The sequence below is a fragment of the Protopterus annectens genome, chromosome 7.part0 (assembly GCF_019279795.1).
Source record: "Protopterus annectens isolate FY-2018-M chromosome 7.part0, PAN1.0, whole genome shotgun sequence".
Classification (NCBI taxonomy): domain Eukaryota; kingdom Metazoa; phylum Chordata; order Ceratodontiformes; family Protopteridae; genus Protopterus; species Protopterus annectens.
In genome coordinates this window covers 1875681931-1875700983 of record NC_056739.1, presented here as the reverse complement: position 1 = coordinate 1875700983, position 19053 = coordinate 1875681931, and the positions used below count along the sequence as shown (strand labels likewise).

At 36.6% G+C, this 19053-nt stretch overlaps 1 protein-coding gene across 3 annotated transcripts in view; it reads right to left on the bottom strand.

The window, feature by feature from the left end:
- NTRK3 (neurotrophic receptor tyrosine kinase 3) overlaps positions 1-19053 on the bottom strand; it is a 3522805-nt gene that overhangs the window by 2343856 nt on the left and 1159896 nt on the right. The gene's annotated exons all lie outside the window — the stretch shown is intronic.

The window sequence follows — 19053 nt, the reverse complement described above, 5'->3', positions numbered from 1 at the left end:
ACGTTGCTGAAACTATTTTTTTCTTTTCAGATTGCCTTCATATTTAATCATTTTTAGCATTAAAATGAATGTTCTTCTGGACTGCTTTTTGCACTGTACATTGCATTTCTCAATTAGGGCAAAATGTGAAACATCTTTAAAATAGTTTCTTTTCTTAATCACTTGAGTATGTTTTCAGAAGGCATTTGAAATAGGCATGTTTTTCAGACATAAATTTTTTTGAACAGAAATATTTCATTGACCTCTGACTTTAATCGGGACTTCATCATCTAAGAAAGGGGTGACAACTGGGAAAAAAGGAAACTGCTTGGAGCTCAATATTATGCATGTTTCTACCAAAAGTGTCACCTGGAAGTCTCTACAACAAGTGTCACCTGAAAGTATGATTTATTTATTTATCTGTCATTTATTAATACTGCAAGTGACCAAGTGGGCTAGTCAAAAGGCACTTCTACGACAGACAAACCTAGATATGACAGTGCTGAGTCACATTAAGATATTTTTTTATTACAGTGCAACTTCAAGAGGTAGCCATTGCAGTACAAGTAATAATTAGTCATGCAGCAATATACATATGTATCATAGTCTATTGTTAGTAATTGAATCTGGAAGGTCAGCTAAGAAATTTATATAAACAGCTCAGACATCTGATAAACGCATGAACAAAATGGCAATTGTGAATTGATTCATATATTCATTTATTCTTTGATGACTGCATTACTCTATTCAGTTTCTCTTTGAGCCACAGCCTAAACTGACAAGTAATGTGCTTAAGAGTGAAAACCAGATCTAGCAGTACACTGGTCTGCTTCAAGTCATATGCTCCTACCTCTTACACACGGAATGTGTACCCATGGGCAGGTCTGATGATTGCAAATTTAATTACCTGTGTCTCTTTTAAGATGTGGGGGGATATCAGAGCATATGCTGAAAAAAATGCTCAAATAAAATAAAAAGTCATACAGTGTCCACATAAAACGATCTCCAGCTGGAAGCTGAATTTGGCAATCAGGAGCCATGCAATTTCATTGTGAATAGCTATGTGAGAAACATTTTATGGCACCATTGTGGATTGCAGAAATAATACAGCATGAATTGTTTAAAAAGCAACAAAACATTTTTTGAGCTGACATCAAGCGAAACCACTATAACATAGGGTTTCCACAAAGATTAATCATGGGGCCAGTGATTTCTCTGTTCATCAATCATATGTCCACTAACCTGCCCCACCTCTACTGTGTCCTATATGCCGATGGTATCTCACTGCTTGAATCATCATGACCATTCTACAGAAACTACAATCTAGATAAATAAAAAATATGCTCATAATCCATACCCTGAAGTCTTTCATCATGATAGTTGGTACCCTGCAGAATCTCCCTAAATCCCCAAATCCAATTATCATTGCTCGAGACATGATCCACTACCACTAGTAACAGAAGATAAACACCTAGTGATCATCTTGCACCTTATTCTTTCATTGACCAATCATACTGACAATCTTATTAGCAAAACTCTCAACCCATTAAAATTTTAATATAGAAGCTTACACCTCCTCACCCCTACAGCTTATAATGACATAGCTAAAATGTATTTATTTCTACATTTGAATATGAGGTCCCACTGTGGCCACAGAGTGTTTTTTATCATCCTCTGACAAATTCTCCTCAAATAAATAATAAATATAAGGTTTTGTTGGGCATATGACTAAAAGTAAGTTCAGACATAACAGTATGCTTCATTTATTTAATTAGCTACATTGATTCAGTGAGCTGGAAAGCATGCCTCAATACACCTGATGATTTCTCACTGGAACATTTTAAGTGATAGAAGCAAGATCTCATTAACTGATGCATCCATTTACAACACTCAGCTCTAGAAGTGTGACTCAGATATAGTTTACTCTATCGTTTCGGAATGGAACACGAGAAGGTCTTCTGAAAAAAAAACAAAAAAAAAAAAAACAAAAAGGAGCCATGAGTGGAGTCTTCAATTGCCAAGACTGAAAGCGGGAGCCAGAATGAATGGTTTGCCAGGGGAGTCAAGGGAAAGAGAAGAGAAAAGTGAGGGGAAGGATGATGGCATTGGGTCATGGGGGAAGAAGAGATTATGCCTCTCAGTTGTACAGATACTCGTAGTTGTGCCTTGTGTTTTTTTTTTCCTTGTTCTTAATGGAGTTTGTGGCTCTCTGGTGGGCCATGAGGATGGCCTGAGGACTGACGTTGCTAGGTGACAATATACAGTCGAGTTTCATAGATGGGTTTTTTCAGATGATGCATGTTGGTGCAAATATTACTATTTTTACTATTTACTATGTGTTAGGGAGCAATGTTTGATGTCTGTCCCTAGTTTTGGACCTTTGTTACCCCATCTTGTTGGGATTTTTTCAGATTTCTGGAACTAAAAGGTTATGAGGTATGGAAGAGTGGAAGAGATGCTGCTATATTTTGGCACAATATTTCTGTTTGGCTGGTCATCTCATTGTGATTATGCTGCTGCTTATATTAGTGTAAAGAGGATGCAGGTGTACCATCACATTCAGTCTATCGATGGGGAGAATAGCATTTCTGCTTCTTCTTTTCTCTTATACTTTTACATTGTAGGGGTGTTTTACTGTTATGGCCTCCCTTATTTGTGTGTGAGTTTTGATGCATGCATGCCAAGTGTGCTGATTTAAGGGGTAGAAAAGGGTATTTTATACACACACACATATATATATATATATATATATATATATATATATATATATATATATATATATATATATATATGGGTATTTTATACATATATATATATATATATATATATATATATATATATATATATATATATATATATACACATATATATTTATATATATATATATATTTACTTTATTATTATTTAACTTTTTTATTTTACTACTGGCCAGACTAGCTAGGAGGTGTGCCTATGTTTAGCTGACTTTGCTCAACTTTGCCCAACATTGCTCAACGTTGCTCTACATTGCTCTATGTTGTTCAACGTTACCCGATGTTGCCCAATGTTGCACAAGTTAGCGAGGTGCGCAGCTCCGCGCAAACATGTTTTGTTTGCACTAGTTGGTGCGATGCGCAGCTCCACGCAAAGCCATTGCGCTAGTTAAAGCAGTGCTAAGCTATGAGCAATTATACTTAAATGCGCTTAATACTGGTAAACTTTGCTTAGCGCTGCATCACATTGCTTAAGATATGTTACTTATGCATTTATCAGTATGCATGACCATTCCACCTTCTTATATATATATATATATATATAAAATATCGTTCACTACCACATAGGCCATTTCAATGCATTTTACTAAAATTTAAAAGGTAAATGTCAGGAATTATTTTTATGCACAGATTTCCTCCAGAAAATGGGAAGGGGAGTGGCGGGACTCGACCTGGGAATGCCTACTCTTTGTGCGAAGGCTCTACCACTACGCTATTTCTATTTGGCTTAATTTGCGTATAATTAGTTTATTATCCTCTTCGATGTGTACACTGCTAACTGTAGCTAAGTTATGGGCAAACCCGTGCATACACACGCAAATACGGGCAGCTATATCGGGAATAATAAAAAAAGGAAAGCTCTACATTTTAAACTTGTACAGGGATTTAGAATGTGGGGGAGTGTAGTGTTGGGTATGTAGACATTTGAGCGGACTCGCTCATTTCAGTTGACATTTGCAGTTTAGGCGCTTGCAGGGCATGGATATTTGGACTGCTCGGCAGTCTGACATGCCCCCTGCACTCGTGCATGCTCCTTGTTAGCCTTAGAGTTGAGTCAGAGTGCCCTCATGAATATGCATGACGCTCTGACATCATACTCTTAGACTGCAGTTTCCGAGTAAGACATAGTCTTACACGGAGGATTAGTAAATCCCGGCCATAGTGTAGTTTAATTCAGGAATCATGACCATCCAGAGGCACACCACATGGATGACACCCATCTTAAGGTCGAAACTGTCATTTGAGATCTAGACACATTTATTAACAATGAGCTATTGTTTGACCACCAAATATCAACCACAGATCAGAAATAATTGTAATCCACTAAACTAATTACTAAAGAAATATCCTCCCAATCTAAGGATGTCAGATTTCCTCTCTGCTTATCCCGTATTAGGACCATCATAAAATGCAATGCCCCTTTAAGGCATATACCTGTTCAAATGCTTTGTTCATCTCAAAAGACACTGATGATTCACATGGCCAAGTTCCATAAGGTACCTGAACAGATTAGTAAGCTTATCTCTTCTGTTCGATAACCTCTGCAAAGTTGTTCACCTTTTGAAAGACTCAATCCAACCAAATCTCCTTCACTTAAGAGAACTAGTAATACAATGACAATCTGATTGAAAGGTCTCTGTCTTTATTTTAAAACATGCAGAATTTGCTAGCATGATAGATGCCTTCACCGTTTATGGAAAGAAGTTCCCAGTATATCAAATAAAGCATTGTGATGGCCACTATTAAAATCAGTCTTGACATCTGGAAGGATGATTGAAAATTCAACTCTGGGTTATATAGCATGGCTGTTCTTATTTGGAATAGTGAATTAATTTATACGTCTGTGGGCTAGGCTTCTTCATGGTCACTTTCACGATTTCTCTTCTAATAACTTTTGGACCAATGATCTTATGAAACCTGATTTTGTAGAGATCTATTTTAATTCATATTTGTTTCAAACTAAATAAAATCAGATTCTTGTAATTCTTGCATCTGACTAACAACTCCACATAGATCACCACATGATGAAGCAATAAAAGAAGAAAAAAATCATTGTTTTAGTTTATAGTGACACTGGAAGTAAAACAACTGCAAAAGCAATATAGGAATGTAGCCTGAAAAGTAGAAATTACTTCTTCAAAACATATCTGCATTACGGAGACGGAAATAGGTTACTAAGTGCAATTGCCAAGCTTCATGCACACAGAAGTAACAACAGTTAAATGATGGCACACACACCGCTAAATAAATATACAAACTCTGAGATTGTATAGTAAGGGCATATTTCCTAGTCTCATTATTATACCAGTCCTTCTCAACTCTCAATCATCTATCTGATTTGTTTTGACTGAAGTGTGTTGACAAAGCATCTATTGACAATAACAAAAGTCAACTATATTGATGGGTCTCAATTATAAGTATAGCTATAATTATCTATTGCTATCTATGTAGATAGATATATAGATGGATAGATATAGATATACATGTAGGTGTGTGTGTGTGTGTGTGTGTGTGTGTGTGTGTGTGTGTGTGTATACATTTATAGCTATATATAACAGACTACTGATACATAGAGAGACAGACAGATATGCACATGCATGTGTGTCTCTCTGTGGGTGTGTTTCTGTGCATGAGTTCAAAAAATACACTTTTGAAGGAAGTTAATAAAAACTGAAGTTTAAGAAACAGCTTTGTCTAGAATTTTACAATGCATTGCATAATGCATCTGCCTTGTTTCTTTTTTTTTCTGTTACTGTATTTGTTTTTATAGCATGTTCTCTAACGTGGTGTAAGCTTCCTCAACTTAAATTCCACTGACAGATTTTCAAAGTTAACTGGATCAAATTACAATAGAAAGAAATGGATTGTCTCAGAAGCAGGCAAAGGTCTTCTCTGAGTTACCTGTAAGAAACAGAATATAATGACAACCCCTCAAATCTTTCTGAATAGGTCATGTTTTCCAACACTATGATTTTTCTTTCAAATATTCTTTGCACATTTTCAGCTTGTTTCAGATGTTGTATAAGGTTATAAAATACAGCAAAGCTCTCAATAATAGGTAGAACAGGTCAGGTATAAAATGGTACAGTGATCTGCCAGCCATGACTAGACATGCTCTTTAGAATTAGATGGGCTACAGATTTCACTTTTCTGACATTGGGAGACAGGCACTGGTCAGAGAGTGAATAGTGGCACAGCAACATGGCAGTTATTATTGCTGCCTCACGATGTCTTCCCCTCCATTTTGAGTTTTTCCAGAAGTGTCTTTTGTGTGGAGACCACATGCCCACTTGCATCATTTTTGACATTTCTTGAGTGTTCCATTTTCATTATAAATCCCAAAGATATATGGTAGGTGAATGTGTAATCCTTCAAATGACCATAGGAAGGTGTGTGTGTGTGTGTGTGTGTGTGTGTGTGTGTGTGTGTGTGTGTGTGTGTGTGTGTGTGTGTGTGTATGTGCATTTTTAGGTACATCGAGTAGAAAAACTCCATCCCACCACTGTACTCTTTGAGTGTCAGGATCCTAAGGGTAGGTATAAGTTGTCACAGAATACTAAAGAGTATTAAGAGAATAATCAGAGAATAAATGATTCACATGTCAGAGAGTTTAAATTATTGCTTTTTATTTCACCTAGCTCTTTAACAATAGTGTGTTTTTATGATCTGACCACTTATTTTGTACTTGTAATGCATGACAAAATTTGAAATAACTAAATACAGCCTGAACAAGTGAACATAAACCATTTTTGCTCTAGTCACAGAATCAATTCCAGGACTGACATCTCAATGGCATGGTATCAAAATTTCATCTGTGAATGTATTGACATACTAGTTAGCAGTGATAGAATCTTAAATTATGTATTGCAACTTTGTGAAGTGGAGAACTGGATACTACTGAAAGGAAAACAAGATTAAAAGAATCATGGTGTGAGTAATTATGGGGAACAAAATCATTTCTTTGTCAAAAGCTGTCAACTTTGAACAGGTTTCTATGTAAGAAATGGGCTTCAAAATTTGATTGGATTACAAAGTAAAATTTCTTGGGAAGACAAAGCAATACAAGTAAAATGATGTTTTTAATGTGTTAGTTGCTAGAAAATGATGTAATATTTATAAAGTGTAAACGGGGATATTACTTTGATGATTTTATAGTTTTATATATATGCTGCAGTTTTTATATATAAATATATGTATGTATATATATATATATATATATATATATATATATATATATATATGTATGGGTATACTGTATAAGTTCGAAAATACACTTCTTCAGATTCACACAGTAGACCCTGGGTTACGCGAAAGTGCACTTAATTGAAAGTGCACTTTTGCGAAACCCGCTTCAGCGAATGGGCTACTACTGACTTTAGTGCAGTAGTTACAGACCTTAGGGTTATGGAGGGTATTGGTAAGGGGATAGCTAGTAGGGCTAACCTAACCCTAAGGTCCGTGACTACCGCACCACAGTGGAGGACAGGGTTCCATTATATTGGTGCTGAATATGTGCTTGGTGGAGAAATGTCCATTACTGTACAGACACATAACAACATAAAACTGAAATGGCATGGTTTGAGTATGCCCTAATGCTATCCTTCTATGGTCTAACAGTCTGCAATTCAGTATTAGAGGGAACAGGAAATACATCTTCTCTATCTACTGTTTGCAAAACAAGATGTCTAAACAGCCTCCAAACAATTCTTCCCATTCAAACACTTTCATGGAAACTGAGTATCCTAGACTTCACTCTAGAAGAGTGGAAAAGGCTTTATGAGACGATGGTTGAGAAAGGAGCAAAAGCTTGGACAGACAACCCAGGACAAGTCAGCAACTTCCCAGCAGAAACTGTCAACATGTTCATGAGAGAGAGTTCAATCATACACTGTAGTTCTAAAGATAACAGTCCTAATCCCAGTATGATAGGTCATAGTCTGAATAGTCACAAATATAGTAACATACATAAATGACTAAAAAGTACCTTACAGAACACACATCCGGAAAATACGTGTGCCATTATAATGAAGCTTTATACTAATAAAAATCATCTGGCATTTTCCGTTTTTGTGTTAGTTAGAGGTAGTTATGGAACATGAGAAAACCTCTTCATGGTCTCTGAAGGGAAAAATAACTAGTATGAAGTAAGAAGATACTTCTGCTATTTACCCTGCAGCAACACCATACCTTTCATTTCTGCATACTTTTCAACTCTCAGGAATTCTGCAGGATGTCCAGAATTTTCTCTTATATTTCTGTTCTGTTTTTTTCACACAAAAGTTGTGGCTTTCTGGCAAATCACTGAGGGATGAAGTCATTAAACAGCTGCAGACATTTGAGTTTGAAACTTTACATCCTTAACAACCTTGGAACATGGAAAAGATTTTTTAATACTAATTCCAAGAGCATACAATGCATTGGGAAGGGACATATTCCCGAAACTTGAGGATTGTCAATGTAACATGCTCATTGATCTTTGTTTTTGTCAACTAAAGTGTGCCAGCATTTGGAAATTTTAATTAGTAAAGTTCTCATATATCTAGATCTATCTATCTATCTATCTATCTATCTATCTATCTATCTATCTATCTATCTATCTATCTATCTTTATATATCTCCCATCACTTCCACTTTTCTGCTTATCCCAAAATTTGGTGAAGATCCTGCTGAATTTCAATCAAACTATGTTCCTGTCATTTCAGTCCTGTGACCCAGTATCATCTCTATTAAAAGAAATTTCAGTAAGTCTGACTTAAATCCATAGCGGCTACATCACTACTACTACCTGTAATAGGGATACCCTTCTCGACATCCATCTATCCATCCATCCATCCATCTACAACCCACTTTTTCCCATTTTTGCATATAAGGTTGGGATGTCACTTCAGTAGTGGCAATCATCTAGAGCCCTACTGATGATGAGAAACTGAATCTCAGTCTGTCTTTAGGCACTGCAGTAGCTCCAATGCAACTCCCAAATACCACAGTGATCATAGTATCTCAGCTATCCACTTTTACATACCTTAACACCAATATAATATTATCCTCACTGTTTGGTTTCCATAAATGTAAGCAATATTCCAGGATAGGTCTTTTTGTCCTGCACATATTAAAATGATACCTTCTGCTTTGTTTGAGTCTTCTTTATTGACTTGCCCACCAGTAAAATGTAGTCATTTATTTATGTTACTATGAATGTGACTATTGAGACTGTGACTATTCGCCCTGCACTGGATAACAAAGTTTCACTGTGAACAAGTCAATGGGTTATTTTATTTGTAAAAACTCTTTGACATCTACAAAGTCTGTATTGAAGTCCTGGATTCCAACTGCCATGAAATGAATAACTGTCTACTTTATATTGAATTTGAGTTGCTTCTATGTGTTCATTTTTGTTAGTCTATTGACACAATTTTGATGCCATTTGCAAAACAATTAACCCTGTTATCACTAATAATACTGAGTATAAAACTGACTACTCAAATACCTATTGGCTTCTCACTAATAAAACTCCCTTCTGTTTTGCAACTGTCAAATTGCACACTATCTGATTTGTTTACTTACATTATATCCCAATTATTATTATTTTCACTTTCTGGGCTTTGCTGATATCCCAGTCCACCCATTTGCATGTCCTGTGTCCATCCATGGACAAGTCTTATATCCTGATGAACAAGAAAGATTTTTATTTTATGAAGCCATTGAGAGCTGGCAATTTAGCTTCCCTTGTCCATATTATAATATGCAATCCTTTTAAAAGGATCTAGTAGGACTCTAATTATAATCGCCTTACTTTTTCTAAAATCATCTCTCCTAAAAGCAACACTGTAACTACTCACCAGTCCAGCTGCACCACACAAAAGCCTTTTGAAAAATTGCACAATTTTCTAAAGGGCACTTAGGCATTTACCACAGTTTTCTAAATACCGGCAGTGTAAACTTAATCTCCATTTGTTTAGTTTTACTATCGCTATTCTGAGTACATTTTCCACATCCTTCATATCCGATAAATTTTAACCCCTACTTATTTCTCACTCCTCCACAACCATCTCATACATATTCACTCCTATTTAAGATAGCCTAGTCTTTAGCAGATGTTGCCAACATTCTCCACTGTGTTGCAGCAAATATACTAACAGCCTTCTATCTCACAGTTCACCATACCTTTGACTCTGCAAGAATGGATACAAGAACAGTGATCCTTAGTTATGATGATGCATGAACAGCTTCAATGGCAGGCAGAGCAAATAAGAAGCTTAACAGCAGGAAAGTCTGATTTAACAATTTGAGTGGTTGTAGAGTTCACCAAATAGTGTGTGTGAGGGCTATAGTTTAATTCAGTTAAATTAAACATTCATCTTTGGTGTTAGATGCCAACGAAAAGCATATGAGGAAAAATAATAATGAGATGGCCGATGGATAGTCAGTAAGGAAAAGCTTTTACATGAACAGTGATGACCAAGGCCATCAATGTTCTGGAATAAGCATATGAGGGAATGAGTTACATGGTAACAAATCAATATTATCTCTGTGCATAAGTCAGTAAGGACACATCTGGAGTTTACATATGCACTATTCTGGACTGCAGAAAATGGAATATGAAAAAAGTATAATGATTAAGCTTACAGGTGTGGAATGATGTAATGAAAATTTTCAGGCCAGTTAAAACCTAACTGGTGGGTTAACTGCTACAGAGGGGGTAGGTAATAAAATCAGGAAAATCTAGAAGGTGGTCAACAAATATTATTTTTCCGAAAGTGTGGTGGGTATTTTGAAAGTAATTATATGAAACATGGTTACACAGAAGAAACTGGAGGAACTTAGACTGTGAGCTTTTCTTTTACAGTTGTATTAGAAGAATGGTTTCTTTTAAATGTAAAAGACGTGGTACAACTTTGAGAATTCTATAGTTCCAATAGAAGCATAATTTAGCAGTACAAAATAAGAACCATAATACTTATTAACGTTTGTGCAACATATTCATAGTATATGATGTACATGCAAACTGCACGTTACTTCAAGGGAAAAGAATGGCGCTCCACTCCCCTCACATCCATAAATATGTATATAAGAGTTATTCTAACTGAACCAGTACACCTTTCAAATAGCCTTTACCTTTCCTTCCAGGCAATGCAAACAGGAAAGGAAGCCATTCATCAATTGCACAAGGTTTTAAAGAATATCCACGTAAACATGGTTAGAACAACTGAAATTCAGTTTTTGAATAATGTGCTTCTGTTACTGAAATTGCAATGTTAACTTTCAGTTTCTGGATAATATATTCTTATTCTCGGAAAAACACTTTCTAAAACTTTCCACAAACCTAAAAAATTCCAAGACCATAGTTCAATAAAAGTGGTTTTCATCACAACTACTTTGGAGTATCAAGCCTTGCACTCATTATCATCATAGACATGTTATGTTTCCATTTTGGCTGTAAAATAAGCATAACTAATAGAGGCAGATTCTCAAACATTAATTGATTTTATTGTGGACATTGTGTGGCCACAGTGGTGCAGTGGTTAGTGTTGCTGCCTCACAGCAAGAAGTTCTCTGGTTTGATCCCCGGGTAGGGTGCCTTCTGTGCAGAGTCTGCATGTCCTCCCTGTGGTTGTGTGGGTTTCCTCCGGGTGCTCTTGTTTCCTCCTACATCCCAAAGACATGCTGTAGGTGGATTGGACACTCTTACTTGGCCATAGGTGTGAGTGTGTGTGTGTGTGTCTTCTGTGGAAGTTTGGGCATTGGGCTGGCAACTCAATACTGTAAAACTCCGCTGCCAATTATGAGCGGACAAGTGATCTGCTGTGGCGACCCCTAACTGGGGAAAAAAGCCGAAAGAAGAATTGTAGCTGAAATGTTGTACATATATGAAAAGCAGGGCTTGGTTTGCATAATGTTCTATTGCAGTTAGAATCCATGCCTTGACTGCACATGTGGATAGAGTCAACAGATCAACAGACACTGAAAGTTTGCCTGTTCATGCATAGCCAATTAAAGGCAGTTTCCAGAGGAATAATTTTTGAAACAATAATGCAATGTGTTAACAACATTTTGTTCTCTGTGAAGTTGCAATGAAGACCAAAGGCATGCAGCCCAAGATAGCATGGACTAGTACTGTGGCATTAAAACAACTTTATACCTTTCAGTCATCTGTACTATAACAACACAGACACCTTGAAATGCACACACCAAGTGCACAGTTTTGAACTCTTGGAATACATTTGTCCATTTGATCATCTTTTATTATTTTTCTTTTTCACTGGGACTTGATTAGTGGTTCCTGTTCCTTCACCAAATCAGCCCATTGGGTCATTCCTTTAGGAAAGACCCAGGCCTTCTCCAGTCAAAGTAAGAGTTCCTTGGCCAGTTCATTCCTTAACTGCAGGACATTCTGTCAGAGTAGCAAAAACCAAGACAGTATACTAGCCCTCGCGTACTCTCTGCCTCTCTTTCTTGAGCTTCTCTCACCTGTAGTGGTTCATCAGAGCTTCATTAGTGTTGCCATCCACAAGAACCATGCATTACTCCACCCTCATGCACCCACACGTACAACCAGATCACCTGGCAGTGAGTGCTCTCCGGGCTCATACTCCATGGATAAATTACCTGATGTTCCTTCTAGGTGTCACCCAATTGGCAAGTCAGAGTCACCTAATTCTCACCAGGATGGGAGAAATTACAGCAGCCATTCACTAATGTCCTTCCCCGGCCATCTGCAAAAGGTACCCAAGCCACTAACCAAATTGCATTGTATCCATCATAGACTGGGACTCATCACTATAGTCCACAGAGCTGAACATTTGCACATCATTTACTGAATGATTCAGTGGAGTTAAAGCTAACTAGAATACATGTATACAAACTGTACCATAAGAAAAAAAGAAATTACTAAAACACCCACTCTACATATGACTAGAACATATACAGAGATAACATTATTAATAAAGTGAATGTTTAGAACAGCATAACAATCATATAACAAGAAATAAGAGTTGCATAAAATCCACCTACTGTAAGTCAGTGCTGCATTGTGTACATGTGAAATACATGTAGGATTCTTACCAGTGACATATCTTAACTTATGCAAATGAGCTACGTGTATCACTTAACCTGATCTCTGCAAAATCTGACTTTAAAATTATCTAAGCTGTGTAAATGAGGCTTTTGAATTAATTTGGAACTTCTTCCATTCTTTGTTGAATTTAATACTGACACCTTCAAGCTCTAGTCTCCACCTGCACAAATCTGATGGTCAATTTGACCCAGTGAATTAAATAAGGTTAACTCAACAAAATATTTATAAGGAGAACAAAGATTAATTGCAATTATTTAATTCTGGAAACACATGAAAATGTGTTTGGATCTACTTTCTTGCTTAATAGTGATTGTCACCAGTAATTGAAGTGATGCATTTGATTTGGTTGTAATATATAGTAACAATAAAGAAACCTTGTAGTCTCTCTGATATCAATTTACTGTTAAATGCTAATGAGCCACACCAGGGGTTCACAGTCTATGTATTTGCATATTGACTGGTAAATGAAATTATCTTCTCTGCACCCTTTTCTGTCATTTTTCTTGTCTTAATTGATATGATTAATGCAATGCACATTGACAGTACTGAGCAGCCAATCAGCCAGCAGATTTTTACAGGTGGTGAAAGAAAGCTGGAACTCTCAAAACAGCTTATGCAGACATAGGGCGAATATGCAAACAACACACACACACACACACACACACACACACACACACACACACACACACACACACACACACACACACAAACTACTGACACATGGACACATACACACACACACACACACACACACACACACACACACACACACACACACACACACACACACACACACACACACACACACACACACACACACACACAAACTACTGACACATGGACACACACACACATAAACACACACACACCACTGACACATGGACTGACACACACACGCACACACACACACGCACACACACACACACACACACACACACACACACACACATACACATACACACACACACACACATACACACACACACACAAACTACTGACACATGGACACGCAATCACACACACACAAACACACAAACTACCGACGCATGGACAGACAGACACACACAAACTACTGACACATGGACACAGACACACAAACTACTGACACATGGACACATGCACACACACACACACACACACACATACACACACACACACACACACACACACACACAGATGCACGCACCCACTACTGAAACATGGACAGACACACACACAGACTACTGACACATGGGCACACACACACACACACACACACACACACACACACACACACACACACACACACACACACACACTCACAGACTGCTGACACATGGGCACACACACACACACACAAACTACCGACACATGGACAGACACACATAAATACACACACAGACACATAAAAGCTACTGACACATGGATGCACACATAAACACACACACACAAATGTAAACAGAAGTCAGGACCAAACCATACACCTTGAATAGTTTCTTACTGAATGCTTCTACCTATAGTCTTTTGGAACAGTTTGTTTAAAAGACCTATTTTAAAAACAACTATTTTTCACTTTTTTTAATATAATCTTCACTTTCAGTATAAAAATAATTGCAAAATCAAGAATATAGTTTGGCATCTCAGTATGGCATTCAACTACTGCCTTATTGAAATATAACTTTTGGTCTAAATGGATTAATCAAGTCTTGTCTGTTGCAAGTGAAGACAGAAATGTTGGATCTGCCAGACAATACACCCGCTACCCTTTATTAGGTAACAGTTCAACAAGAAATGATCCTGTAAGTGACACTAGAATGTTTAATGTGAATGGAAACATGCCAATAGATAACATAACAATTATTGAAAAACTATACAATCCTTAATGCCTTAGCAAGAAGTCCTACAAGCCCTTATCACACGTGGTGACATTTAATCAATGGAGACCATTAGATGTCTGCAGTGCTATTTTCATTCGGAGAGATGGCATGGATTAACAGAATGACATGAAGTGATTGGACAATTTTCTTCCCTTTCTGCCAGGTCACCTGTGTTGTTTCATCAGCCATATACCACTTTCAAGCTTCAGATTTCATGCTCATTTTTAACTCTGCTCACCTCTACTGTTTCACCTGTATTTTAATAATCTTTCTCAAGCTGTTTTGCCCATTTATATCCAGTAGTACAGTTCACTTACTCATGTTTCTACACAGGAGTCTTGCCTAAGAAAAAAGTGAAAATACATCAGTTTCGGAAGCTGATTACAAGTGCTGTCTTTAAGGTTCTTTCATATGCCATTTAACACTGATTGTAGAAAAGTTTCTGCTTCAATGTAATATGTAATAAAGCAACTTTTTTCAGTCAATAACTTACTCAAATGTTCAGTAAAATACCAGCTACAAAGCAAGTATGTCATTAGGGTAATATATAAAACAAACTGCCTGAACTCTCATCCGCACTTCTCTTCCTTTCTTCCGCAAAATGCGTGACACAGTATAAGAGCCAAAAGGGTAGAATGTGTCGTACTGTGTGAGCAATAGGATAACATGTGTGGTATAGTGTATAACAAGAGCTAAGAGGGCAAAATGTGTGATATAGTCTATAACAACAGCCAAGAGGGCAACATTTGGGGTGCTGTGCATGCAATAGGATAAAATGTGTGGTATAATGTATAACAAGAGCTAAGAGGGCAAAATGTGCGATATAGTGTATAAAACCTAGAGTGCAAAATGTGTGGTGTAGTGTATACTAGGAGCCAAGAGGGCAAAATTTGTGGATGGGGCATGCCAGTAGGGTAAAATGTGTAGCATAGTGGATGACAAGAGGGGAAAACATGTCCTGAAGTTCATACAAGAGGTCAAACTGAGTGACATAAGTGATAATCATCAAAAAGGGAACACAGCTCAGAGTGGAATAAAGTGCAGCAGTGTTTTCATCTCCTTTCTACTTCAATCTACCACTAATAATTATGACTTTTTATTTTGAAATGTCTTCAGATATTGTGTGCTGCACTCTTCCTTAATTTGCTGGTAGACTCAAAGTGAAGGCGAGGAGCTACAGGCCAAGATCTCAAACAGACAACACGCCCTCTCTTTATAAACTTCAGTAAAAACTGCAAGAAGAAGCTAGCCAAGATGGAGTTTTCACTGTGTGATACCTTAAACTTCCTGTAATGGAGGCCCATAGGATATAGACAAATGAACCCCTAAGAACATGACAATATTTCAGCTGTAAGGGTTATGAATTCCTATGGCTTTTTCTTTTTTTTCTGTTTAAGTCTTTATAGGTACATTCAGTACAATAATTTCAAAATCCACTAACAGTGGCCATGCATATTTTGGCCTTTTATGTAATCTCACCAATACAGCATATGTGGATTGTTTGGCTATACTTTAGAAACACAAGTCTGATGTTCATACCCTATACAGGAAAATACACTGCAGCAACCATTATGTCTTAGTACAAGGCCAAAAAGCCTGGCAGCCCATATTACAAAGCATTAAAGATCTCAACAGCTGCTAGAAATTCTGTACTAATCTGAAGACTCACCTGAAAGAAACTTTCAAGTATATCTGCCTTAAGCAAAACAATTTATATTCAGTCAGATCTAGTCATCACTTCATCTAGTGTCCATACAAATAGTAGTACTTATCATTCCAAACACTTAAATCCACATTTCATCCTTGTATCCTTGTATAACTTTCTCAATCAGTTCTCCCTTATATCTGTCATATACCTTTAGCTCATCTCCCGTTTGTTAATTTCATATGAAAAACTTTAGCCAAAAGTCAGATTTTCTTCTAAAACTATTGGTAGAGAATACTAAGGATTTAATAACATGTAAATATCTTTGTACCTTATTGACTAGTTATTTTGAGTGACAGGAAATGTGAATTGCTGTACGTTTATCATGCTTTGTAGAAAAGGCCAAATATCTAGTTATGCATAAATATAGATGCACATTAGTACCAATCTGTTCTTATGCTTCAGGAAATGTAAACTACCAGCAAATATCTTCATACCGTATTTGCTTTTATATTGCAGTTGAGTGCTTTTTTCAACTCTATATTTGGTTTATAAATGTATTCCTATAATATGCATTCCTTTTATAGCATGCATGCAAGCTGGGTTTGTTATCAGATGTTTCTGTTGTTTTGTTTCCTATGTTAAACGTAAAATAGATCCATCTGGATGAGAGTTGCACTCCAGTTAACAGCAACAACACACATGCATACATTCATAAATAATAAAATGGCTTTAGAACAGTTAACATGCATACACACATGTATAAGCAAAAATTGTAATTGCTTTAAAAAGCTAAAAATAATAATACATATATTTCTTGCTTAGAGAAAAACACAATATATACATAGGGGGCTGTGCCTCACTGCACCTTCTATAATTAGAAACAAGAGATTAACCTCTTGATGTGAACTCTTCCGACCAATGTGCGTTTTGGCCACTTGTGTAGAACCATGTAGGTGGCTAACTTGTAATTATCATAGCAGACAATCTAAACTGGATGTTGCACAATGAACTAACCATTGCAATGAGCTAGCTGCTCAGGGCTAGGGCAGATGACCCCAGATCATTCCCATTAAAGCACACTTACAGCCTGACAAAGACAGATGAGCCAAGAAAATCAAATTGGTCTTCTGATTATCTCTGGGATGTACCCTATAATCCTGGCTTAGCATAATCTTCTTTCTGATCACTTTTCCTTTGTAGTGAGGGGAAACTCTTGTTAAGGATTTCTCACTGACTATACTGTTGTGACAGCAAATGCAATATCAGCTAAATGAATCTTAACAGACCATCTCTTACTACCACTTGTGGGTCATATTCCAACACTATGGTTCAGCATAATCTACAAGTCAAAGTGCATTGCTTTGTCCTGTCCATAAAAATATGCCTAAAAGTGCAGTGGCTTCCCTGTCCAAAAAATTATAAAGTTAGTAGGCAATGAATTAGATAAAATCTTTTTTTTTAAGCATAGTTTTCCAGCTAATGTTGAAATTTGATAAATGAATGACTGAAAATGCACTCAAATACTGTCAAGCTCTGAACAGCTCTGAACCCTTAACCCACTGCCTTCACACATACACTCACGCAAAAATATGCAAAGCTGTTGGAGCAGAAAGTCTGAAGCACCTTCTCCGGACATTGTTCTGAGCTAGTACAGAAGATGTATAAACACACCTTGTGATATGCACTTCGTCATGAGGGTATAAATATTTCAATAGTTTTTGAAACAATCTGAAATTCTTAATAAATAAAGCTTACAGCCAACCTGTTTTGCATTTCCTATTTGAGATGTATTTTTCTTTTCACATTAATTACTGACTTTCACTGTATATCCTAGTGGGACATAACACTTGAACTATGGGTCTGCTCTTACTGGTTTTGCTTTAGTCTAAGGCCTTGGACTGTGATATTACAATTAATCCTTTTATAATGTCCCCTGATTTGTCAACAAAGGTCCAATGAATATAAACATACACATTAAGTTATATACGCAAACAAATTTGATTCAGGAATTATAAGAGGAAAGAATGTATATTTATGCATATTGCCTTAGAGGTAAACGTGTACAAATTAAAAAAATATATATAAATATATATATATATATATATATATATATATATATATATATATATATATTATACAAGAGAAGTGTAAGCAAAACTCAGTGCAGTTATTATTATGTTCTTACACTAGTCTTTTGAAAAGTAACTAAGCATTCATTAATTTTACAAGAAGGGTAACCTAATAGGGAACTCTGACAATGATCTGGCAGTATTACATGGTTTAAAGCTTCCGGATGAGAATGGAGTAGAAAGTGAGACTTTAAGAATACTTTCAGATGCTACATTTAGTTATCCTTTTTTAAACACTCTGTCTGCTGCTATTGTAGTACTCAGAATCATAAAAATAAAGTATCAGAGAATCCCAGGCGAAAAAACTCCTTCCTTACATGAGTTTCTTTTTTTTTTTTTTTGAGAGGGGGGGAAATATTTTTAATAAATGGCCTTGTTAATATTCATCACTATTTTCAGTGCACTCTTTATTCCAAAATTGTGTAGTACTCCTGGATTTTATGGGATCAATGAGGTATAGTCCTGTTATGCCTTTTTTCATTTATGACATCAGAAGAATGGGAATGTCTAATTTTATATATTCTGTCTTGGATTCCTGGATGCTGTGGCATAGCACAGTCTGGCTCATACAGGACCACAGACAATGCCCAGTTTAATTGTTTTACGATAAAGA